The sequence below is a fragment of the Lissotriton vulgaris genome, chromosome 7 (assembly GCF_964263255.1).
Source record: "Lissotriton vulgaris chromosome 7, aLisVul1.2, whole genome shotgun sequence".
Classification (NCBI taxonomy): domain Eukaryota; kingdom Metazoa; phylum Chordata; class Amphibia; order Caudata; family Salamandridae; genus Lissotriton; species Lissotriton vulgaris.
The window spans coordinates 1345768629-1345796398 of record NC_141695.1 but is presented as its reverse complement, the minus strand read 5'-3'; the positions used below and the strand labels follow the sequence as shown (position 1 = coordinate 1345796398).

Genomic DNA, 27770 nt, shown 5'->3' with positions numbered 1-27770 from the left:
GGCAGAACGCACCCTTGCTTAAGGCCTTGCGTTGTCAAAATTGGAAGTGACAGTCTGGAGCCATCTCCAATCTTGATCCTGACCCACGTATTCTGATGCAAAAGCTGCACAGCTCTCAATAAGCTGTTTGGAATGTTCAATAAGGAAAGCTTCTGCCACAGCTTTGACCTGTTGACCTTGTCAAACACCAATTTATAATCAATAAACCTGATATAGATGGGGCTGGTACTGGTCTCTGCCTGGTGAATTAAAAAGGAAAATGCGATAAGATTGACCGTAGTACCAGTATTGCTTGTAAATCCGGTTTGGTTTGGTGGAATTATTGAGCATGCCTCGGCCCATGCCCAAAGGGAGTTTAGCAGTATCCCTGCGAAGTACTTCGCTTTGTTGTCGATTAAGGCAATCAACCAGTACTTGCCTGGGGATTTTTTATCTCCTCCTTTAAATATTGGGATGAGAATCAATCCTTGCCATGATGGCAGAATGATGTTCTTTTCTAGGATGGTAGAATAGAGCGGAGCTAGCTGAGAAGCCCAGAAAACAGGGTCTTCCTTAAACAGGGCTGAAGGGATGCCTCCTGGCCCTGGGGCCCCATCTTTTGATCCCTTTTCAATCTGCTTTTGGATTAGGACCTCCGGTGGTTTGCTGCCCTCTACAGCAGTAGCCTGATTGTAACTTTCAATTTGCTTTTTGATTATTGGCGCTTTATAGAAGTGCTCTAGAGGTAAATTGCCCTCATTCCAAGGTTGAGCCTTCGGAGCTTTGCTGTCCTCTATACCAGTAACCTGGTTGTAGATGTAGTCTTGTGGGTCATTAAAATGACTATACAGGAAGAGGTGCCACTCAGCTTCCAATATGTTAGACAAGGCAACTTTAGGGACCCTACCACTTGAACTATTTATAGTGCGCCAAAATCTTGTATCGTTTTTTGACCTTATGTCGTGGTATAGTCTGGCCCAGAGGGAATTCCAATAAGCCCTTTGTTGTTCCCATTTAGCAGCCTTCAAATTGACTTCGGGCATCTCTTAATTTGGTTATTGTTATTGGGTCCATTGACTTCCTTTTAAGTTCCGGCCATAGCTGGTTCATGCTACGTTTGGCAGACCGTATCACAGGATCCCAGGGGGTCGGCTGTTGGGATCCAGTTGCTTTTGGGTGCTTTGTTGGTTTTGCGTGCCTGGCTATCAAGTTTCTTGAGAAACTTATCCAGTTTGATATTGGGTTTTCCTTTGGCCTGAAAGTAGTCCCAATCATGTGCTTTGCTTCTGTCGCTAGGAGCTAAACATTATTAACTGAACACTTAATGCGTTTTAGGTTGATAGTGGAGCTTTCAAAGGCTTGTGCCAGTGCCTGATCATGTTGCATCAGCCTAATGCTGAGGTAAATTTCTTGAGGGCTGTGATCGCTGTGCAATCTATTGCCAAACCCAAAGCCAGAGACATGATTCAAGAGGGAAAGGCTGATAAAAGAATAGTCGATGAGAGATGCACCAGTTTTAGATAGAAATGAAAGTCCAGGCGACTTATCAGGAAGAAAACACCCGTTAAGGGCTCCAAGGCCTAGATGTTCCAAATTGCCATGGAGGGTGCGGCCCTTTGGGTCCTACTTGCTCCATCCAGGACGATCCTGTGGTGGTATGGCCCAGTCGCTTTATTGCAACTTTATTACCTCGTTCTTTTGTAGGTCAGACATCAGCCACATGTTCAAATCTCCAGATAATATGATGTCTGCATTTGGGAACCCAGATCTCATATTTAATACTGTTGCAGTCACCTCGTCAGATAGGGATAGCCTTGACACTGAGTTAGGATTGATATAGACGTTCCGTAAAATTACAGTCCTAAACTGACCTTTGAAAGTTCTAAGTGAAATGCCCCCTGGCTGAAGAGCCTGGGAGTAGCATGCTAGATCCCATGAAGTAATTGCGCTGTTAGCTGATATATAGATAGCTAGGCCGCCGCTACGTCGTCTGGGGCATTTCAGTTTAATTGCTGGAAAGTGATGAATTTTAAACCCTTCAAGGTGCTGCGGCTCCACAAGCCATGTCTCTTGCAATAGAATAATCTCGAAGGACCGTAAGTAGGAGACCATGGCCTCACCCCCCAGTTTGTTTGCTAGCCCGTTTATGTTCCAAGAACATAGCTTTAGTGGGCCTTTTGGCCGTTATTTTGTCATCGTATCAGTCTGGTTGAGTTTAGTGTCCCCGCCAACCATGACCATGTACTGGCCTGTTCTGGTCCTATAGTTTGTATGTGCTGACCATCCTTTGATTTTTTTGAGCTAGAGGTCGGGTTTTGCCCAAGGCACTCCTCAGGACCGAATAGACCGGTTATGATCCTGCGCATGGGCACTCCGCGGCTAGGATGTTATGAAGAACGTGTGGGTAGCCTGGTTCCTTACCAGGGGTTCTGGAAATGCCCCACTATGTATAGGTTTCCATATGCCTCAGGATTTTAGTTGTCGTCTCCGCAGAGCGCCTGGTGACCTCAGTGAGATGTTTGATTGTCCCTGGCCTGGTGCAATACATTCTATAGAGATAATATCCTGTGATGTAACTTTGTCTGACAGCCCTATGACTTCTATCAGTTTCATAATATTCCCACAGTTTAGGATGTCCCAGCTGCCTTAAGACTTGTACTCTGGATAAAATAGAGTGAATGTTGGAATTGCTTGAGCTGACCTAGTGGTCTGAAGGCCTTCAGATTTAATTGCAGAGTGGATGTTCACTGGATTACAGATGGTAAGGTTTCTTTGGCTCAGTTCCCTATAGAGAGATCCCTGCCCAGGGGGTGCCTCAGAAAGCCCCCCAGAGTCCCTGCCCCCAGCATGCAGTGCATAGGGAAGTTTCCTGCGGAGGTTCTGGGGGCTGTATCCTTAATTGCTTTTTGATCTAATGGAGGAACAGACCTGTGACTCAAACCACTACCTCATTGAATGTCCTCAGACAAAGAAGAAACTGTAGGCTAGACAGTCGAGAAATCCCAGCGCTGTCATGCCAAGCTGGGTTAAGGTGAGGCTGGAGATGTGTGGAATGCCGCCTGCCCCTTCTGAATACCTGCCATTTTGGAGCAGACTGGCCATTCTGCTAATATAGCATTTTCCCAGTGTTCTGCATGCTAAGAGAGTCGCTTTCAGAGCAGGATGGGCTGCCTTGAAGCATTCATCTCTTCGTGGCCCTATTCTAATTGAGATTTCCTGCAGTGTAGAACTCGTTTCAACATGTCTGCCAGGGCAGATTGGTTTCCATTCCAGGCTTGCTAGCATGCACCACCTCACAGTAGGATCATGCAAACCGCAGATAGCTAGAAATCCTGAGAGGTACAAGATCCATGGAATGTGTTTAACACATCCTGCCTGTTTACGCTGTCTTCCATCATAACAACATATATGTGTGGAGCATCACAGTAATCAAAGAATACAGTAACACAGCAATCTGAAAGAGACACGTTAGTGTTAGATTCCTTACCTTAGAATATTCCCAGGCGTCAGACTGGATCCGCAAAGTTTTTCGTCAGCAGTACCCCTGCGCTTCGGTAGGTGGCATTGTGCGGCTCCCGTCTGTTGCAGGCGTCGTAAGCGCCGAGATGACGTCAGTGCTTTCTTTTTCCACACCAGCAAGCGCAGATCCGGTTAAAGCACGTACCCTAGTCACTTTTTGACTAACCTTTTGAGACTTTTGTCTCTACTTCTTTTGAGTCTCTGACTCCTGGTGCCACGTAGGGATGCCTGGGTTTAAATCCTGTGGGGCCTGTCGCCGTACGATGTCAGTGGCCGACCCCCATGGCATCTGTCTCTACTGTCTGGAGCGCAACCATGACTCCCGGTCATGTTCCGACTGTCTGGTCATGGCTCCGAAGTCTTTGCGGAAGCGGTCCCGAAAGCTGCTGTAGCCAGGCAGTCGTCTCCGCACCGTAGTTTGAGGTCCAGGGGTCGCTCAAGGGACCGACAGCGGAGCCATCACCATCGCTCCTTGTGGTCAAAGTCCTCACCCTCGGAATCGGGTAAGAGAGGTCACAAGAAAAAGTTGAAGAAGCGTGTTTGCTCTCTGACGACCCACTGTCCGTCTCTGGACGCGTACGAGGGGGCCAGGGGTTCATCCCCCGCGACTCCATTGGAGCCTGGGAGTCCCATGGCCTACCCACCTTATCAGGGTCCGTTGGCGAATCCGGCCCATGTGCCAGAGTTTCTTGCCGCCATGAACCGCCTTTTCAGGCCTAGGGCTCCCGCCGGGTCGCCTTCAGGCTCTGCAGTCTCTACTGAAGGCCCTTGCTTGCCACCAGCTCCAACATCGACACCGCCGTCGGCTCCGGCCCCAGCACCTCAAGGTCCTCCGCCAGCGGCTCCGGCCCCGTCGCCCCCTGTGGCTCCGTTCCCGGCGTCGCCTTGAGTTCCGTTCGTTCCACCTCCACCGTTGCCCAAATTTACGGGCAATTTTGCTCCGGCTTGGGAGCCTAATTAGGACATGAAGCTGGATCTGTCATGTGCCTGGCGGAGTTCCCGGCGCCGTTGGAGCATTTGTTTTCCCCTGTGTCTTCCCTGCCGCTGCCGCCTGTACCACCGGCTGTGGAGGAGGGGGATGACTGGGAGGGGTCGAAGGACCCTCTTGCACGGCAGTGCGAGTCGGAACATGAGTGGGCAGAGGACTCAGGTGGCATTGGCCTCTCCTCCGAGCCTGGATTTATGTCTCCTCCCTTAACCATGAAGGAGGGCGTCACATATACTATGGTGCTCCGTAGAACAGCTGAGGCACTTGATCTGCCTACTGTCACTCACAAGATCAACCTCCTCACTGAGGTGCTTCAGCCGGTGACAAGTTCTATGGAACCTCTGCCCCGTTTAATGAGGCCTTGACTGATGTTTTGATGGGCACTTGGTCTAGGCCAGCTACAGGGGTACCTGTGGCCACGCATCATCGCCTGGTACCGGGTGACCCGGCCTTTCTGACAAATCATCTGACTCCGGTGTGCCTGGTCATTCAGGCTTCCACTTCTTAAAATGTGTTCCCTACTGCCTGACGGATAAGGAATTGTAAAAGCTGGAGCAGTTTGGCAAGAGGTTATTTCCTCTGTCAGCTTGGGGCTGCTGTCAGTCAACATCGAATGCCTTTTGGGTCTCTACTCTGACGCTGTGTAGGACACAGTGGCGCAGACACTGCCCCAGTGTCCGGAAGAGGTTTGGACTGTACTTTCACAAGCTGTTGCGGTGGGGAAGGATGCTGCGAAGTTTGCCATTCGGTGTGGGGTGGACACCGCAGACTCTTTAGGGAGTGCGATCTCCACAAGAGTGACCCTGCGTCGCCATACCTGGCTACGGTCCACTGGGTTTTTGGGATATGTCCAGAGTTCCCTCATAGACATTCTTTTTGGTGGTACTCGCCGGTTTGGCGAGAAGGCAGACAGTGCAGTGGAGCGTTTCAAGAACTCTCGGGCTACGGCCAAGTTCTTAGGTTTCCCCACCACACGCACAACCACGTGGAGGCCGCAGTGGTGGCAAAGGGGGCCATCGGGCTAGTCTGTCCAACTCCGCTCCCGCACCATCCGCCTCAAAGCCTTCCTAATCCTTGCTTTGGGGTGCACACCACGCCTGTGGGTGGCAGGATTTAACATCACCTCCCCCACTGGCGATCTGTCACTTCGGACAGGTGGGTGCTACAAATTATCCGAAGGGGTTACTCCCTCCCCTTCGAGTCTGCCCCATCAGCCAGGCCACCGCATGTTAGAGGATCACTTTGCGCTTCTCCAGCAGGAAGTCATGACCCTCATGGCCAAGGGGGCCATCAAGCGCGTTCCTGGGCCAGAAGTAGGACGTGGTTGTTATTCCCCCCAAGAAGGCACCCCATCTTGGACCTCAGGAACGTCAATCGCTTCCTCTGGAAGAAGTTCAAGATGTTGACTCTGGCTCAGGTCTGGCTGCCCCCCACCCTGGAGACTGGATGGTAGCGTTGAACTTGCAGGACACATATTTTCACATCCCCATCCTGCCGTCCCACCGGCGTTACCTGCGGTTCACGGTAGGCCAAGAGCATTTTCAGTTTGCTGCACTCCCCTTCGGCCTTACCATCGCCCCTCGGGTGTTCACCAAAGTGATGGCGGTGGTCGCAGCTCATCTGCGCTTGTCAGGGGTGTCAGTCTTCCCTTACCTCGACGACTGGTTATTGAAGGCGGGCTCACCCCAGACAGTCATCACCCACCTTCAGACTACGGCCGACCTCCTGCATTTGGTGGGGTTTTCTATCAACGTGGTGTAGTCGCACCTGAGTCCCCTTCAGAAGCTCCCCTTCATCGGAGTGGTTCTGGATTCGATGCAGTTTCGGGGTTATCCTCCCGAGTAGCGAGTCTGGGATATTCAGGCTGTGGCTCCGATCTTTCAGCCTCTATCCCGGGTTTCAGTCAGGATGACCCTCCGGCTCCTGGGCATGATGGTCCTACTGGTGCAAAATGCCAGATGGCGTATGCGGGCTCTGCAGTGGGACTTGAAGTTCCAGTGAGCACAACATCAGGGCAATCTGTCCGATCATGTCCAGATCTCGGAGGGCACTGCACGACAATTGCAGTGGTGCCTCACGAATCGCGATTGGGTCAGTGGCAGATCCCTCTCTCTTCCCCAACCAGATCACACAGTGGTGACGGATGCATCCCTCCTGGGATGGGGAGGCCTCTGGTCTCTGGCGGAGTCCCTGCTCCATATCAACCTTTTGGAGCTTCGGGCGATCCGACTTGCACTGAAAGCATTCATTCCCTCTGTCCGGGGAAGAGTAGTGCAGGTGTTCACGGACAACACCACTGCCATGTGGTATTGCAACAAACAAGGCTTGGTGGGGTCCTAGACCCTATGGCAGGAGGCTCTGCGCCTCTGGACATGGCTGGAAAATCAAGGCATTACCTTGGTGGTTCAACACCGGGCAGGTTCTCTGAACGCCAGGGCGGACGAGCTCAGCCGCCGGGTCTTGATGGATCACGAATGGCATCTGAACTCGGATGTGGTGCAAGGTTTCTTTCAGCAGTGGGGAGAGCCTTGGTTGGATCCATTCACCACCGAAGAGAAAGCACAATGTCGTCAGTTCTGCTCGTTGGAATTTCCAAGGCGGCACTCGCTCGTCGAAGCTTTTCATCCCGAGTGAAGTTGCGGTCTGTTGTATGCTTTTCCACCTATACCACTTCTGCCCAGAGTGCTGAAGAAGATTCGGCGCAACCGGGCCCAAGTCATCCTTGTGGCTCCGGATTGGGCACGAAGATACTGGTATCCCGAGCTACTCAGCATGGCGATCGAACCCGCGATCCGACTGCCTCTTCAGGAGGATCTTCTGTCACAGCAGCAGGGGACGGTCCGCCACTCAAACCTGTCCAGCCTCCACCTCCATGCGTGGAGATTGAGCGGCAACAGTTGACAGCTTTCGATCTTCCTCCCGAAGTCTGTGATGTCATTCTGGCAGCCAAGCATCCCTCCACTAAGACGGTATACGACTGCAGATGGATCCCTTCTCTGCCCCTCTTTCTGAGGTCCTTTTGTTCCATCTCTCCTTGGCCCAGCAGGGCTCTGCTCTGGGCACTATCAAAGGTTATCTTTCGGCCATCTCTGCCTTTCTACGGCTTCCAGATCAGCCTTCTCTTTATAAGTCCCCGGTTGTTAACCGTTTTCTCAAAGGCATTACACACGCATTTCCTCTGGTGCCTTTCATAATGCCTCAATGGGACTTAAATCTTGTCTTGACCTATCTGATGTGCGCTCCTTTTAAGCCCCTTCACAACTGTCCTTTACGTCTTCTCACTTTAATGGCGGCTTTCCTGGAAGCTATCACCTCTGCCAGAAGAGTGAGTGAGCTCCAGGCTCTTACTTCTAAACCTCCTTTCCTTTCTGTTCATCCGGACAAGGTGGTTTTAAGGAATCGTCCTTCTTTCTTGTCAAAGGTTGTCACGCCCTTCCACAATGGGCAGACCATCAATTTGTGGATGACCAGCTCTTTGTTGGCTACGTGGGTGCCAAAAAAGGTCGGGCCATGCACAAACGGACCATCTCTCGATGGGTTGTTCTGTGCATCAAAGCATGTTACTCCTAGGCTAAGAAGGAGCCTTCTGTGGGGCTGCGTGCCCATTCTACCAGGGCGACGGCAGCCACTACTGCCTTGGGACGCGGCGTTCCCTTGCAGGACATTTGTCAGGCAGCTACGTGGGCTTATATACACATTTTTACTAAGCATTACTGCCTTGACAGTCAAGTACGGAGAGACGGCTTCCTTGATCGTTCTGTTCTCCGTGACTTTCTGGTGTAATCTTGTTTGCAGATGCACCACTGGGGTTGGTATGGCTGGGGTATCTATTGTAAGGTAAGGAATCTATTACTAACGTGTCTCTTTCAGTTGCACAAGTTACTACTTATGTAACAACATTTCTGTAAGAGACATTAGTTAGTGATAGATTCCTTACTGCCACACCCATCCTCTCCGTTCTGCGAAATGATTTCTAGGGTTAAGGTCATCCCTTTCAGGGTCCTAGTTTCATGGCACCAGTGGTCAGTTTCTTGCTTGGCTCTGCATTCCTAGCGCAGAAAGTCGTGTACAGAACTGACGTCAGCGCACATGGGTGGAGCCATAAGTAGTCTCGAAGACGTCATCTCGGCGCTTACCGACGTGCAGGAGTACTGCTGACGAAAAACTTTCCGGATCCAGTTTGACGCCTGGAGATATTCTAAGGTAAGGAATCTATCACTAACTAACGTGTCTTACAGATATATCGTTGCAAAAGTAGTAACTTGTGCATTAGCAACATCTGAGAGGCTGTTACCCTGGTTAGGCTACCACATCTTGTGGACACTACTTTTCAGTAACCCTTTGTCAAACCTATGTGGTCCTAAAATGTGCCATTAAAAAATGTTTTAACAATAGAGCCCTTCTTGCAAGGATGCTGTTCTCATTATGTTTTGCCTGGTTAGCAGAGGACTCCCCTCCACTGGCCTTTCTAGATGCAATTTAAGGGGGGCACACAACAGGACACAGATAAAACTGGCAGGGTCACCTAGAATAGACGATCATGAAGACTGCACATTTTTGCTTTACACACATATATATATCACACAAAAGAGTTCTGCCCGTTGTTGTAAGGAGGCCCACTCTGCCAACAATATGCCTCTTAAAAGTGGAGCTTGCAGCTTCGAAACACCATTTTCCAACAGCTTTGGCGGTACGCGTTTCGGAAAGTGCTTCCTTGTTCACGGGCCATGCACAGATAAGGCAAGTGACGACAAGTGAATAACAGCTGCTTTATTAACATATTCAAGCCTCCGTGGGCGTGGTTATCTTGCCCCTGTGAGCGCTGGTATTTGCAGTCCAAATGAAACCCCAGTGGGTGTCGCCGCGTTATGAGAGACATTACTGGACAGCGCACTCGACTTTGCTCACTTCACCCACTGGGGTTTTTCATTTGGAGGTGGGACACTCCGCGACACCCACTGGGGGTTTCATTAACCCCTTCGCTGCGGGGGTTATTCCCCCGCTGTGCTGGGGGAGAGGGGGGCGCGCACAGCGTCCCCATGCTCATGACAAACTCAGCTCGTCATGAGCTACAGTGCTCCTGTGCTCATGACGAGCTCACCTCGTCACAGGTGTATTGACTCCTGTGGAACGCTCAGCACAGAAGGGGAATTCTCCCCACACCTGAGCGTTCCACGGCCATGACGAGCTGAGCTCAGCTCGTCATGAGCGTCGAAGGAGTTAAAGACTGCATATTATAGTTAGTTCTGCTAACTATAACTAGCGCGCCCACAATGCACTGCTGATGTCACATATTGCATCATTCATGACATGGTCAGTAACATCACTCGTGACATCACTGATGACATCTCAAATGGCATCACTGGTGACTTCATTGATGACATCATCCAGTGAATATGGTTTTGTTTAAAATTTAAATATGTATTATAGATATACCAAATCTGTATTGAAGATTGAGTGGATATATAACTGTCTGGATGGAGGATTTAGTAGCTGTCTGACTGTCTGTTTAAGTGAGTAATTAAAAGTGTCTCACTTAATTCATGGATTAGTAACTAAACTATGTGAATGTGTGCATCACTGTCTCTGTTGTTGTATAACATACTGCATCAGTTGGTCACTAACTACATGCGTGTGTATATTAGTTATTGATTAGTTGGGTGAGTATTTGTATGGGACACTGAGTTTGTGTGTGGTTGGATGGGGTGTGTATAACTATGCATAGATGTGTGAATGGTTGATTGACTAGGTGTATAGGTTTAAGAGTGCATGTGGAAACAGTTGTTTGGGTGACTGAGCGTATTTATTTGTGTGTTGGTGAGCGAATATATGTTTTAGTTGTACATCTTCAACAAAGTAAAAAAATAAAAGGCATTGTATGTGAGAGTTGGTGTATATAAATAAGTATATGTAAGAGTCAGTGATTGTGAGAGTAACTATATGAATGAGTGTATAATTGTAATGGCGATTTTTTAACGTATTAACTATGAGTTACTATGTGTTTGAATAAATGAGGTATTGTTAGATAATTGTGTAAGTGAGTAAATGTAAGTGTGATTAATTTTTTTCATGAGTGAGTAGGATAACTGCATAACCGACTAAGATGACTGCTGATGTGTTAATGTCTATATATGTGTATAAGTGCATTTTGATAGTGTTCTATTAATTAGTGACTGCATGTATAAATGAGTGTGTAGTTGAATGGGTCATTGTGTGTGTAGACTTAGGAATCAGTAAGTGGGTATGTAGCAACTGGTATTGGTGTGTCAATGGTTTCAAATATGGTACTCTGTATTTTACAGTGAGTGATGAAAGGTTATACTAGTGTATGATGAGGTGTATCAGATTGTCACGTGGATGATGTCATCAGTGATGTCATCAGTGATGTCATTTGAGATGTCATCAGTGAGTGATGTCACTGACCATGTCATGAATGATACAATATGTGACATCATTAGCAGTGCATTGCGGGCGCGCGAGTTATAGTTAGCAAAACTAACTATAACAGAGGAATTTCTATGGTTTTGTACAAGTGAAATGGCCAGCTAACTATAACACCCCTGAAACCTATGTTTTTTCAGAGAATTTCAAAGCTTTTTTAAATGCTAGTTTATAACTATAACGTCTTTGAAACCTATGGTTTTTTTCAGTGAATTTCAAAGGTTTTTTCAATGCTAATTTTTAAGTGTGATAGTAGTTATACCTATTTTTTTGTACTGATTTTCCACAGTTTTTTAACTGTTTATTTATAAATATTTTATTCATTAAATAACATTATATATTTTTCTGAAAGTTGCAAAAATAAAGTTTACATTCAAACTGAAATATTGATTACTTTTTAGTTTTCATTTTTTATTTTAATATATTTATATTATTTTCCTTTAAAAAAACAAATTTTTCCCATTTTTTTTCGAAATCGTGCACTCAAAGCGTACACATCAAGGTGGGTGTGCGGATTCTAGCCGCCATTTTAGAAAAGTTGTGAAGGATCCGCGTACGATGTTCAGTTACATCATATACATTTAATATTACGTGATGCGCGACCAGTCCACGACTCATGCTCCTGCGCATTCACGTCACATGCGCATTACGGTACGAGACACTTGCACGGTGGCGGGTCCCGCGTGACGTCATATACCTGCTGGGGCGCGCTGCGTGCGTGACTCCCGCAAAAAAAATGATGTTCCAAAATGATATGTATGTGTCTTTAATATCCAAGATATTCATAAAAATAATATATTTGTACTTATAATAAACTTATATTATTTTTTAAATATATTTTCGAGAAGTCGGGTGCGTGCATCGTGAGCGCAGAGAACCACATCAGCAGAGCTGCTGTAGAGCCAGAGAACCAGGTCAGCAGAGCTGCTCTAGAGCCTAAGAAAGCAATACAAAAGGGGATTATGGACGGAGCGTTTGAGCAAATCAATCCGACCATCATCCCCTTTTGTATCGCTAGAGCCTAAGAAGCAGGTCAGCAGACCCCAGGTCAGCAGAGCTGCTTTAGAGCTAAGGGACCAGGTCAGCAGAGCTGCTCTTGAGCCAGAAAACCAGATCAGCAGAACTGCTTTAAAGCCATAGAACCGGGTCATCAGAGCTGCTTTAGAGCCAGAGAACCAGGTCTGCAGAGCTGTTCTAGATCCAGAGAGCCAGGTCAGCAGAGATGCTTTAGAACCTAAGAACTAGGTCAGCAGAGCTGCTCTAGAGCCAGAGAAACCAGGTCAGCAGAGCTGCTTTAGAGCGAGAGAACCAGGTCAGCAGAGCTGCTTTAGAGGGAGAGAACCAGGTCAGCAGAGCTGCTTTAGAGCCAAGGGACCAGGTGAGCAGAGCTGCTCTTGAGCCAGAAAACCAGGTCAGCAGAACTGCTTTAGAGCCATAGAACCGGATCAGCAGAGCTGCTTTAGAGCCTGAGAACCAGGTCATCAGAACTGCTTTAAAGTCAGAGAACCGGGTCAGCAGAGCCGCTTTAGAACCAGAGAAACTAGGTCAGCAGAGCTGCTTTAGAGCAAGAAAACCATGTCAGCAGAGCTGCTTTAGAGCCAGAGAACCAGGTCAGCAGAGCTGCTCTAGCTGACACTGACTGACACTGACTGATTGACACTGACTGACACTGACACTGACTGACACTGATTGACTGACACTGACTGGCTGACACTGACTGACACTGATTGACTAACACTGACTGACTGACTGACACTGACACTGACTGACTGACACTGACTACTCTCTACTACTCACTCTCTACTACTCTCCACTACTCTCTCTCTACTACCCACTCTCTACTACTCACTCTCTACTACTCTTTACTACTCACTCTCTACTACTCTCTACTATTCACTCTCTACAACTGACTCTCTACTACTCGCTCTAATACTCATTCTCTACTACTCACTCTCTACTACTCTCTACTACTCACTCTCTACTACTCACTCTACTACTCTCTACCACTCACTCTCTACTACTACTCACTCTCTACTACTCTTTACTACTCACTCTCTACTACTCTCTACTATTCACTCTCTACAACTGACTCTCTACTACTCGCTCTAATACTCATTCTCTACTACTCACTCTCTACTACTCTCTACTACTCACTCTCTACTACTCACTCTACTACTCTCTACCACTCACTCTCTACTACTACTCACTCTCTACTACTCTCTCTACTACTCACTATCTACTACTCTCTACTACTCACTCTCTACTACTCTCTACTATTCACTCTCTACAACTGACTCTCTACTACTCGCTCTAATACTCATTCTCTACTACTCACTCTCTACTACTCTCTACTACTCACTCTCTACTACTCACTCTACTACTCTCTCTACTACTCTCTACCACTCACTCTCTACTACTACTCACTCTCTACTACTCTCTCTACTACTCACTCTCTACTACTCACTCTACTGCTCTCTACTACTCACTATACTACTCTCTCTCTACGACTCACTCTACTATTCACTCTCTACTACTCACTTTCTACTACTCTCTACTACTCACTCTCTACTACTCACTCTACTACTCTCTACTACTCTCTACCACTCACTCTCTACTACTACTCACTCTCTACTACTCTCTCTACTACTCACTCTCTACTGCTCTCTACTACTCACTATGCTACTCTCTCTCTACGACTCACTCTACTATTCACTCTCTACTACTCACTTTCTACTACTCTCTACTACTCACTCTCTACTACTCACTCTAATCTCACTCTCTACTAATATCTACTACTCACTCTCTACTACTTCACTACTCACTCTCTACTACTCACTCTCTACTACTCTACTACTCACTCTCTACTACTCTCTACTACTCACTCTCCACTACTCACTCTACTACCCACTCCCTACTGCTCACTCAACTACTTACTCTATTCTACTCACTATACTACTCTCTACTACTCTCTCTCTACTACTCTCTACTACCCACTCTACTACCCACTCTCTACTACTCCACTACTCTGCACTACTCACTCTCTACTATTCACTCTCTACTACTCCACTACTCTTCACTACTCACTCTCTACTACTCACTCTCTACTACTCTCTCTCTACTATGCACTCTCTACTACTCACTCTCTACTACTATCTACTACTCACTCTCTACTACTCTCTACTACTCACTCTCCACTACTCACTCTCTACTACTCGCTCTCTACTACTGACTCTACTACTCGCTCTCTACTACTCTGCTACTCTCTCTACTACTCACTCTCTACTACTCTCTACTATTCACTCTCTACAACTGACTCTCTACTACTACTCTCTCTTCTACTAACTCTCTACTACTCACTCGCTACTACTCTCTACTACTCACTCTCTACTACTCACTCTCTACTACTCTCTCTACTCACTCTCTTTACTACTCACTCTCTACTACTCACTCTACTACTCTCTACTACTCTCTACCACTCACTCTCTACTACTCACTCTCTACTACTCACTCTACTGCTCTCTACTACTCACTATACTACTCTCTCTCTACTACTCACTCTACTATTCACTCTCTACTACTCACTTATTACTGCTCTCTACTACTCACTCTCTACTACTCACTCTAATTCTCACTCTCTACTACTCTCTACTACTCACTCTCTACTACTCCACTGCTCTTCACTACTCACTCTCTACTACTCACTCTCTACTACTCTACTACTCTCTCTCTACTATGCACTCTCTACTACTCACTCTCTACTACTCTCTACTACCCACTCTCTACTACTCACTCGACTACTAACTCTATACTACTCACTCTCTACTACTCTCTACAACTCACTCTCTACTACTCTCTAATACCCACTCTACTACTCACTCTCTACTACTCTCTCTCTAATACTCTCTACTACCCACTCTACTACTCACTCTATACTACTCTCTACTACTCTCTCTACTACTCCACTACTCTTCACTACTCACTCTCTACTACTCTACTACTCTCTCTCTACTACGGACTCTCTACTACTCTGTACTACTCACTCTCTACTACTCACTCTACTACCCACTCTCTACTACTCACTCTCTACTACTCTACTACACACGCTATACTACGTGCTCTCTACTACTCGCTCTCAACTACTCTCTACAACTCACTCTACCACTCACTCTCTACTACTCATTCTACTACTCACTCTCTACTACTCCACTATTCTCTACTACTCACTCTCTACTACTCACTCTCTACTACCCTACTACTACCTACTACTTTCTCTCTACTACTCACTCTTTACTACTCTCTTCTACTCACTCTCTACTACTCTCTACTACACACTCTCTAGTACTTGATCTCCACTACTCGCTCTCTACTACTCTCTACTACTCCACTACTCTACTACTCACTCTCTACTACTCTACTACTCCCTACTACTCTCTCTCTCCACTACTCACTCTCTACTACTCACTCTCTATTACTCTCTACTACTCACTCTCTATTACTCTTTCTCTACTACACACTCTCTACTGCTCACTCTCTACTACTCTCTACTACTCACTCTCTACTCCTCTCTCTCTACTACTCTCTCTCTACTACTCTCGACTACTCTCTACTACTCACTCTACTACTCACTCTCTACTACTCACTCTCTACTACTTTCTATTACGCACTCTCTACTACTCTCTCTCTACTACTCTACTACTCACTCTCTGCTACTCACTCTCTACTACTCACTCTGTACTACTCTCTAATACTCACTCTCTACTACTCACTCTGTACTACTCTCTACTACTCACTCTCTACTACCCACTCTCTACTACTCTCTACTACTCACCCTCTACTAATCACTCTACTACTCTCTACTACTCTATTACTCCCTACTACTCTACTACTCCCTACTACTCTCTCTGTACTACTCACTCTACTGCACACTCTCTACTACTCTCTACTACTCACTCTCTACTACTCTCTACTACTCACTCTCTACTAATTACTCTACTACTCTCTACTCTCTACTACTCATCCTCTACTCTCTACCTCTCTCTCTACTACTCTCTACATCTCTACTACACTCTACCTCTACACCTCTACCTCTCTACCTCTCTCTACACGCACACATATGCACATATATATATATATATATATATATATATATATATATATATATATATATATATATATGCATATGCATTTATATATATGTATGTGTATATACATATACACATACATATATAAACATATATATAATCTGCATATCTATATAAATACAAGTTTAAATGCATGCATACATATACATATATGCATACATATGCATGTTATGTACATTAAAGTTTGAAAACCACTAATAAAAGCAACGCTAAAAAGCCACCTAATTAAAAACAGAATTGCTTTAACTTAAACGAGGGCGAGACCTATTTTTACTGTCTCCCAACCAGGGAATCTCCAATACTTTTCGGCGCTCATAGGAGTTTAGATATTTAAGTTTCTCTAAATTCTGTAAAGGAGACATTCCGATGTGTCACACATTTGCCATAAATTCAGAATGTTAGCACTCTGGTTGCTTATTAGATCACTGTAGTAAAGCTTACACAGCAACTCACTCACCCACATATACTCACACACCCACTTAAACACCCAAACAGCCACTTACACACCCATACGCACAAGGATACATACAGGTAACAGGAGGGATTTCTGGACCCCAAAGACCCTCCGCATCCAAGGGGACTTAATCCCTCAACCAGTAGTATGCCTGGGGGAAATTTGCAGAGAAGTAGAGAAAGGGGACTGGGCCTTCAACCAGCTCTCAGCAATTGCACTATATGGGACTTTTTTGGAGGTAACAGGAGGGGTTTTTGTCCCCCCACGGACCCTCATCATCCAAAGGGACTTCATCCTCCAATTTAGTAGTGTGCCAGGAGTTACGTTTGCAGAGTGGCGGTGAAAATATGGCAGGGTCTCAGCAATTCCCTGGGCCATTTACATTTTTTAAAATTTATTTTTAGGGAAAGGGGGCTGCATTGCCCCCCCATTCCCAGGATGATTTTAGCCCCAGGGACCCCATCCCCCAGGGCAGGCCTGTCTTATGGTGCCCTGGTCCCACCCAGGTCACCCACTTACTTTTGTTGGGGACCGTGGGGGAGCCTTAAGGCTGCTAAACATGGAACTCCCTCTCTGTCAAAGCAATTCTGCTCCGCTTCCACAACCAAGACCATTCTTAATGCTCTTCTTTGCTGAAAGCGGAGCACAGTTTATTATAGCTTGGCGGGAGCTACGCGGTCCCTGGGGCTGAAGGGGGGGCCACTCCACGCGGTTGCCAGTAGGTAGATGCAGTTAAGACCAGGTTTCCATAGACAGAGTATTTTTTGTTTTGCTAATAACTTTGCGCTGTTTAGCAAATCTTCATGACATTTTCAAAACTAGTTTGTCACTCACTTCAGCTGCAGTCTTTTGGGGTGATTTATCAGGTAGGAGCAGAGAAAAAGGGGGGGTTCCAAAACACGTTTTCCCATGCAATTTCTCATAGATTTTAGACATGGCTACAGCCCGAACCGCTGAACGGAGTTACACCAAATTTAGCAGAAAGCTAGATCTTGGTCCAGAAAGAGTGCTTTTTGTAATTTGGTGTAAATTTGTTAAGTAGTTGTGGAGTGATTATTATCATAATTTTTTAATATTCTTTTTATTCGTTTTTCACAACCACATTAGATATAACATGCGTTAACATTTTTGAATAATCTTGCCACATTACATTATCGTAATACTTCTGAGTCTGTTACATTTCTAATTACCTAGCTGTGGGAAATGTAGGAAAGAGAGGATGGGGTGACATCCTGTATGTATATGATATTTACAGAGTTCAAGCTGGAGAGCACTAAACGTATGGCCGAACCAAGCATTTCAGGAGGAAATTGGAGGCGATAAAGTCTGGTGATCCGCAGTGTTTTGCTCCAGGGTGATTAAGTAAGTGCATAGGGGTTGCCAAAAATCAACAGGACGTGACTTCTGGGGTTGCAAGGTAGCATAATCCTTGCTGGTGGTGTCGCAGCACGTTATAGACTTGAGCCAGGCAGCAGGGGAGTGGAGTGTTGGATCCTACCCAGTGCACATCAATCTCTCCTTTTACCAGTAGCAGGGCTTTAGAAATTAATCTCCGCTCAAGTTGCAGCCCACAATGAAGAGGATGACGCACCAAGGGGTTCATTGCGATAATGAACAATAGTGACAACAGGGGGCATCCCTGCCTCGTTCTTCTGATTATGGGAAAGGATTCCGTTAATAACCCGTTAATTCCTAAACGGGCCAGCGGTTCAGTGTACAGTAAAATAATCATGGACAGAAAGGAAGAGGGGATCCCCAATTTCTTCAGGACGGCGGCTATAATAGGCCACTCAAGGGAGTCTAACACCTTTTCTGCGTCGAGAAGTGCGACAGCTGCAGGTATGTTGGGTAATATCCTCTGGAGGACTGCAAATAATGTGTGGAGATTGAGGGAGTAGGATCTGTGGGGCATGAAACCCAACTGCACCTGTGATATAAGTTGCTCCATTAGTAGGGCCAACCTAATTGCCAGGGCTTTGGCAAGTATTTTATTATCGTGGTTAAGGATTGAGAGAGGTCTGTATGACGCGCATAGAGTAGGTTCCTTCGCCGGTTTTAAAAATAGTTGTGGAGTTATTAAAGAAAAATTATTTATAGATATCTAGGAGTGTGGAGCGTTCCGCGGATTCAACTGATCAGAATATGAGATCTGATAGGCTGCCACCACCTAAACCACGAAGTGTTGGCAGCCAACTTAGTACTCTGACTCATGTGAGTCATAGAAAAAAAGGAAAACAATAATAAGGGGCCACAGTAGGAATACCCTTAGCCCCTAGACCTGGTGGTTGGGTCCCACAGGGACCCTGCTGGGGGCCAAAAACATTTAGTTTGTTCCAGTTTTGTCGGGAAACCATGGAGGAACCACAGATCCCTGAAAAACTAAAAGAAAAAAGAGCAACAGCAGTGGCCCAGGCTTGCTTTTTTTTGCCCCCACCCGGTAGGCCATGTCTCGGGGGAAATTTCATTTAAATTCATACCCCTTACCGGGCAAATTGTGGTCCCGGGAACCCCATCCCCAGAGGCCCGGACAAATTAGAATATGGGTAGTGTAGTTCCTATTTTCCCAATAGGCCCTGCACATTGGAATAACATAAACAGTAGTATGGACGTAGAAGTGCGGATCTTCCAGGTCTCCACTGACTATGCTAAACTTAATTGGGTTTGTTACCAACTAGCTCAGAGGTCACTGGAAACTTTCTTGACTGAATAGGAAGTGATCAGCTTCCCTGGTACAGACAAGAAGGGATTCAGTTTTCCAACAACCGCATAAACATGACAACTTTGCTCCTTAGAATAAGAGTCAATCTCTAGAGTCGTGTGAAACAATAGACAGTTATTTTACTCAGTCAGTTTTGTGCAGATTACTTTCACCAAAGTGCAGAGAATAGAGAGACGGGCGTTTTCAATAAAAAGGTATTATTTATTGAACATTCTTTCTTCTCATTCAAGAGAAATTAAATGCCACAATTGCAAGACTTGTTATTATAAAAAGTGCGTACAGTAAAATGAGGATTGCGAAATAATACTGTAAAAGCATTGATATGGTTTCTTAGCCATACAATGGTTTAAAATGAATAAAATATATACATTCATATATACATTCAGCTAACGTACTCAACTAGTGCTTCTAACTACGCCTACCCCAGTGTACCTGACCTAAGCCTAATACTTGGGAGGGAGTAAGTAAGTAGCAGTTTTAGTTAAGTTGGTTTTGCCAAGGTTTGCTTCAAGAATTCTCTCTAAGGGTTTAGTCAACACCACACCTCTGGAATAGAATGTTGGAGGTCTTTTATCTCCTTCCAGGACTCGATATCCCAGTCACTCGCAAGAGTAGGCTGGAAACGCCGGAGCTGGATTTTCTCGGCAAGAGAAAAGACAGCGTCTCTCTCAGCACGTCGAGGAGGAGGAGGGGCAGCGTCCGTGGGCAGCTTGTATCTGCTGGGCTCTGCAGGGGACAGCTGTTCTGCTCCTATGTTCACCACACCATCGCTATCATCGATGTCGTTGAGACAGAAGCGTTTGCTTAAGGCAACGTTGGTAATATTTATACCTGAAAGGTGCCTTGCTTGACGTAAGTTTTTGGACATAAGACGACAATAAAGATGTCTCTAGGAAGTGATCGTCTCTCAGTGCTCTTTAGAGTTCTATTACTAATCAAAACATAGCAAGCGGGGTTTTCCCAGGTTGCTGAGTTTTTATCTTGTTGAAGAACTTGGAGTGTAATCTAGGAATCTTAGATAGTGGCTTCTGCTGTGTCATTTGCTCTAATGAGCTGCAGAGGAAGCTGCAGAGGAAGAGATTCTGAAATGTGGCTCTCATCGTGTTAGGCCAGAGACGAGTTTCTGAAATATCACTCTTGATCGTTTATGCCATTATAGGGGTACAAATGGATTATAGCCGTATAGGGGCATAAGGTCACAGTATTGATCGGGGTCCTAGATAAGAACGCGACAGGGGCACCACATGACCTCCCTTCTTAGCCAATTTCAGCCCCAGGGACTCCACCCCCCTCCGACAGAACAATTTCTAAAACAAAGAACGGGCCACATGGCTCCCCTCCACAGACCGCGTTCAGCCCCAGGGACTCCACCCCCGGGGCTCGCTGTGCATACTAAAGGGAGGGGTCCATGTGGCACCCTTCCCGGAGTCATTAATGGCCCTGGGGACCCCATTTCTCTGACCCGGGCTCCTGCTATGTCCCTGAGTGCCTAACCCCAGGACATAGCTGTTTCTCTGCCCACACTAGTGAGGGCAGGGAAACCTGTGTTTGCTCTCGCACATTCATGTAGCATAGAGGATACAAGAAACAGCTGGTGGTGTAGTACTGACAGTAGCATCTTGTACATGGGAGGGAAATACAGGCAGCGGGGGTTTCAACGGGGTTGGGGAACAGGCCAAGTGTAAGACTTGCTGTTGCAAGACCGCAAGGCCCAATCAAGACCCACACAGACAACAACAATGGCTAAGAATTCTGTTCCTCAGACTCCAATGTCTGCAGGTAGTCCCAGAGAGGTTGCCAAATACCCCTTGGTCTTGAGGTTGGGTTGGAGAGTGGCATATAGTTCATTTGTAGCATTGCAGTACATTAGACTGTTTACCCAGGCTTTGTTGGTGGATGGATTTCTTCTTCCCCAGTGTTGAGCGATCTCACCCTTAGCCAGGATCAATGCAATTTCAGTGAATCTTTGGGCACCCTTCGGTATATCCAGAACATATCCCAGTAAAGCTATTAGTGGGTCTGGTGTAACCTCCATGTTGATCATCAGGGCTAGGCGGGAAAAGATATTCCACCAAAAAGACACAACATGACTGCAGGTCCATGTCATGTGCCCAAAATCAGCTCCATCAGTGTGGCATTAAGGACAGCTAGAGGATTCCAAGGGGTCTAGACATGCCAGGGTGCTAGTCGTGACATAGGCTCTACGTAGAAAATTGTACTGGATGAGCTTTTGGCAGTGGTTGGGTTTGTTTGGGCACAGCTAGCGTACCAAATGTTGTTGGTTAATGGGTGCACTAACTCAGCTTCCAATGCATCTTAGGTTTCCCCTCACATGGAGATAGGCAGGAAATACATCAACAGTACAGAATGGAGACCAGCTTACCCCTATCACTATCAGTGACAATGAGTGCCAAGGGGTCAAATTATTTATATTTGCTTTTGCATTATACCCACTGTACAAAAAATACTAGAATTCAAAGGAAAAACAGCCCTGTACAAGCTACTAATGGTATACATTTTTATTTCTTTGTTGGCATTTAATCAAAATCACCACATATTGTACAGAATACAGCCATTATTATCATAAAGTTGGTGATCATACATGCCCCACTATGCCTGTATTGACAATATCATTGTTAGAAGAACATAACATAGCGTGTAGGGTAGCAGGGCACCAAAGGGGAGTAGGATGATTCCACAGGTTAACTTATTGTTCCCTGTCCCATGGAGGAGTACCCAATGTGTGTATAACAAGATACTACAAACTAGTAACAGGTTAGGCCCTCTGGCTGGAGCTGCTATATGCAGTGAACAGGGAGTGAGGCATTGTGTATGTAAGGAGTACACTGCAAACATGGTGTGAAGGGCCACACAGGACGGAGAGGGGGACAGGACAGGCATCAATTAGAGTCACCGCATTGTATACAGGATCCCCTGTGAAGCTCAATAAGGGTGTGTGTGTGAATGAGTGGGCCCCTCATTAGCTCAATCTGGTCATCCACTAGGCAGACTACAGTACGTTCTGCATTCTAGGGGGAGGGTGCATTCAAGTTGTCAAACGATTTGAGGACATACGTGTCCCAATGCGTAGCTGCGCCATTATCCCCTGCACTCTTCAATTATGTATGATGGAGTCCGCCAGAGCACACTTGTGGGTCACCTGGAGCCATCAATTGATCCTGGGTGGGTGTGGAGCTTCCCAATCCATGGCAAATAAGCACTTAAATAGGACCAATGCAATATCAACCAGCTTTAGATAATTTTTGTTGTGTTTAGTGCGTTTTGTGATCCCCAAGAAACAAAAGAGTGGATCTGGTGGCAGTTGCATATCTATCACAGCCGATATATGTTCCATTATCTGGGTCAATTTGGGCATCAACGGTGGGCACTCCCAGACCATGTCTATGAATGTGGAATCTGCGTAATCACATCTTGGGCAGGTCGGATTCATTGTTGGAAATATTTTATGGAGGCGGTGTTGGTGTAACGTAGGTTTGATGCATGTAATTTCAGACAGGTATTGCAGGAAATTTGCTTTACCTGCTCAAGGACCATGTTCCATTTCTTGGTCGTCAATTTCATGCCCAGGCAATCGCCCCATTTGAGTTTGTCCTGGTTGAGAAATTCTGTGTTTACCGCCTGCAGCGCTGTGTACAGCAGTGATATCGCCCTATGCGCCAACCTTAGCGTTAAAAAGCATCGTAAGCCGAGGTGCAGTGGTGGTTCAGCCTGTTCAGGCGACCATGTATGGCCAATCGCTGCAATAAGTTCGCTGTGTGTAAGGAAGAGGCTGACTCCCAGTTTGTAGAGGTCTTGCAGACCCTGGAAGGGGAGCAGAGCACCATCACTGTATAGGTCACCCAGTAGTGTGAGACCCGCTTCTCACCATGGAAAAGAATCATGGACCCCAAGCAATATCTTCATGTCTGGGATGCTCCAGAGGGGCAGCTGCAGTGTATAGGGGACCAGTGCACACCTGGGTTGCAGACAAGCTTAGCAACACGTATAAGCTGACCCAGTCCTGTAGATGGACCTCCCGGCGTGAGCAGCCACTCCATCATGTCCATGCTCCTCAGGTTAGCCTGAACCAAACTACCCTCCCCAGTCCTGTATCCGGTCAGCCATCACCATCGCATGTGCCACTGCAGCTGAGCTCATGTGAAAGACAGCTCCAGGTCCGGTATCCCAAATTCCCCTTCGAGCATGGGGCATTAAAGCATGGAAATGGAAACCCATTTCCGAGCTGGTCCCCAGATGAGCTCAAGCGCTAGACTACTCAGACTTCTAAAGAATGTTCTAGTTTAAATCAGTGGCAATGCTGCAAAAACATATAAGAGCCTTGGGAGAATTAGCATCTTTGCTATCAATTCCCTGCCCATAGGTATAGTGGACTCCAAAAGTGTATGGATTGCTGAATCAAGGTCAGGGTCCTTCCGTAATTCCCGTAAGCAGGCCCTGTCCTTGTGATAAATGTTCATGCCCAGGTAACAAAAAGTCTCAAAACATCAGGGGAGGCGCCTTCCTCCTAATACCACTTGGTGTTCAGGCTCCACCCAGCACAAAGGGAAAATACATGACTTATCCCAATTCACCTTGAGGCCTGCCACGGTTCCAAAAAGTTCAAGTAGGTCATAGAGGGCCAGCAGAGTACGTACCTGGACTCATAAATATAAAAACACGTCATCAGCGAATAGTGTCATAGTGTGCCAATCTAGTACCACCTTGATGCCCCAGGCAAGGCCTCTGGCGCTGCAGAGCAGCCAGCAGTTCTGTAGCAGGGTTTCCGTTCTCCCACAGAACTGTGCACAGAGATCTAGAACCTGGATGAGTTAGGGTGACCCAAAACTCACCTTAGTATCAGAAGTCCCCTTACCGAGCTAGCTACAGTGTCTCATTGGTTCTAATAAACTCCCAATGACTTAGACAATCCAGAACATGAACTTAGGGTACCTCAGGTATCGTGGAACACATGAACACTCTTTCGTTATATAATCATTACAAACCAAAACTGGGAGTCAAAGAACACACGTGCAAGTTGGAAATGTTTATTTTTCAATGCTAGGTTCTCAAACACAGTATCTTATATAATACCAGCATACATATTATAAAAATCAGAGTTATCAGCATAGTCACTAATCCATAGTAAGCAAACGGTGATAGCATGTTATAATGCAAAAATCTATAGAAATCTGTATCACCTATATTTCGCGCACCCTATTTAGAATATTATATTATATCTAAGAAGGTCTCATTTGGGTTTTTAGCAGGGCGGGCCCATACCTCTAAATGTCAGTAGTAGAAGATCACATCAACAGCTACCAGCTCTCTGCATGCAAAGCATCAAGTGTGTTGATTCATTCCCTGTAACTCTATCTTAAACCCGCGTAGAGCCCAATGTTGGCAGCAACATTATTTGTGTTATGTCTAATGTGGTGCGAGGATCAGGCCTTCAGCAACCTTGTGTTAGGTTATTCTTAGAGGGTGCAGTTCTCAGTGTGCAGACAGTTGTACCAAGTGTACCAAGCACAACTGATATCAGAGCAATAACATATTATTCTCAAATAAATCACATCTTTCTTCTAGGTTGAAAGCTACAATAACAATTAGGTGTCGTGTGCAAACTGAAGCCGAAGGAAAATATGTTGTTTAAACATTTAATAAACTCATGCTAACTTAACACAATATATAGAAACGCAGTAACCATATGACACCCCCCCAATGATCCGAGGACGGTCAAAAAAGGAAAAAAAAACAAGCCAATACTATAAGAAAGGCAAAACCTGAAAGCAGAGTTCAACAGTATTGAGCCACGCTAAATGTATGTAAATGTATATAAAAATCAATACTACAAAATATGTATGAATGCCTATAGTGGCCACACAAAAACATAAAAAATTTTGAACTTGAGGCCAATTATAAAATCATAGGCCTAGAACATATAAAAGTCGAATGTTCGTAACAGAAAAGGCACCATTCAGAATAACTAAAAAGTCACGTGCCATAATAGTGAAAGCCTCCAAAGCCACTCATGGGTGGATAGAATATGCAAAATAGGTAGCCGCAGCCTCCAACATGAAATCACTGTCATCATCCGAAAACAGTTCAGCCATCCAATTAAGCGTTGGGAAAGAACATACGTGCTCCTCCAGCACCGAATCCTCTAGCAACATCAGAGGACAACTCAGTGGGTTCTCGAGAACGCTATGTGCCAGAAAGTCATGTGCCGCTGCGGGTATGTCCCACTGACCCATTAGTCCATGCATCGCTGCCACGGCCATAACCCTTTCGCCAGAACAAACCAACGCGTGAGCAACTACGGGGCTCATCAGCTGATCAAAATCGACGTCAGGAGAAGGCGTCAAGCAGAGACACAAATCAATGGCCCAGTCGAAATCACAGCTCAGGCAATGAAACACAGGCTGGACACATGTGAAATAGGAAAACCGAAATGATAATCCAAAAGCCGTGCTTAAAGTCGCAAGCGGCAAGGTGCCATAGTAATCAAGCATCCGGTTGCGAAACAGTGTCAGAAGGGGCTGAGCGTTTCCTTGCGCAGGATGGGCATCCATGTTGCGAACATAGAATGAAAGAACGCAGGGATAATACCAAATACTTTTTCAAACGTAGTCACGAGACCACTGCTAACCAATTTAACAAAATGTGCGAGTCCAGACGTGGAGGAGGCATTAAAGATTTGATGAACCAGCTCGCAGAAATGAAACGGCAAGTCAGTATTTAAAAGTGCCTGCACCTCTGTGCGTGTGTTAGCTATCTGAAGGACATAAGTTTCACGGGCCGAGCTCAGGGCCACTTCTTTTTGAGACAAAAGGGCTCTTATTCGGCTCAAACCGTTGAACTCCGCTCTCAAGGTTGGGATGCGCGGCCAGATGGAAACATCTGAATTCCCATGCGTGGGTGGATATAACACGTTCTTGCAACACACCACACGTTCTGATACAGTAACCACATAGGCGATACCGACCATTAACCCACAACACTCCTCGTTATTTAAAAGTAAATAACTACCGTTAGTCAATAAAGTGAATGTGGGAACTATTGCAGGAACCGGTGTGCCTTTTAAAACACAGGCTAAATTAGGCCGGTCCTGATTACAAGAACCATGCAACTGGATGTGTCTGCATATCAGTGAACGGTCAGGCGACTGTGTGCATTCTTCACCATTCAGATTCACTTCCTTCCCTTCCTTCAGACATCTGTATGTGTATGGTAAAGACCATGTCTCATGTAGGAAAGCACTGCCTAGTAGTTCATATAGCCCTATAGCAATATATCGCATACAATTTGTAAATTTATACAGAGCAAATGGTAAAGTGACAATACCATGGATAAGCCATGTAGCAGCAGCTGCCTCAGCAACAGAAAAGGGCAAAGATTCATGCTAACTTAACACAATATATAGAAACGCAGTAACCATATGACAGTTCTTCAACTACAGCAACAATTACTGGAGATAAAGAACACCCTTGTTGGGTCCTTCTTCCTATAACAAAAGATCAGGCTATATTACAGCTGGTGCAGACCTTTGCCTGTGGTGCAGTATACAGTAGCTTAACCCAACCAAGAAAGTTAGGGCCCATCCCCATTGCTTCCAGCCCCTGGAGAAAATAGGACCAGCCCAGCGTATTAAACGCATTTTCAAAATCCAGGAAGACCACCTCAGGAAGGTCAGCCTCTTTGGACATGCTATGGCATAGACGCAGCATGTTGGAGTGTGTCACTCTTTGAGGTACGAACCCACATTGGTCCGAATAGATAAGGGAGCCAAGCATCGGAAGCAGCCTATTTGTGAGGACCTTACTCAATATTTTATAATCAATGTTGAACATTGACAACGGGCAATAGGAATTCACTTCAACTGGGTACCTGCCTGACTTCAGAAGCACTACGAGGGCCTCACCGAGAGACTCCAGGAGAATGACCTGGCAATGCACTGCTTGGTAGACCTCCAGCAACCTAGCTGCAAGGGTAGCCCTAAAGATTGTGTAGTGCTCTACAGGAAACCCATCTGTACTTGGGGTCTTACCCCATGCCATGTGCCGAATCGCCAGGTGCTCCTCTATCTGGAGAAGGTGCTCCAAGTCCAACAACTATATTTTGGTCAAGCTGGGAAGCGTCACTGCTCGCAAGTAGTCCCGCACTTGCTCCAAGGGAGGCACCAGGGGGGATATAGTATAGTTGCTCATAATACTAAGTGAACACTTCAATGATGTTTGCCGGAGTATTTACTGTGCGACCTGCGCCATCGAGTATGATGCCTTTCAGTGTCCTTGGGGTCTCCGACCGCAACAACCACGCCAGTGTTCGCCCTGGCTTATCACCATCAGCATGTTTGGAACTAAGGAGGATTTATAGTGGTGGTCACAGAGTCGCTTCACCTCCTCACGACATTGACAGCGCAAGTCCGTTAGGCATGGCCAAGTACGAACTCCACCTCAAGCTTCGTAGTACGTAGGCGTGCCTCCAAGGTCATCACACTACGAGTGAGAGATGTCTTAACGCCCAATTTGT

At 46.1% G+C, this 27770-nt stretch overlaps 1 protein-coding gene across 2 annotated transcripts in view; it reads left to right on the top strand.

Moving 5' to 3' along the window:
- Positions 1 to 27770, top strand: part of LOC147703659 (serine protease 27-like) — a 337557-nt gene that overhangs the window by 192165 nt on the left and 117622 nt on the right. The gene's annotated exons all lie outside the window — the stretch shown is intronic.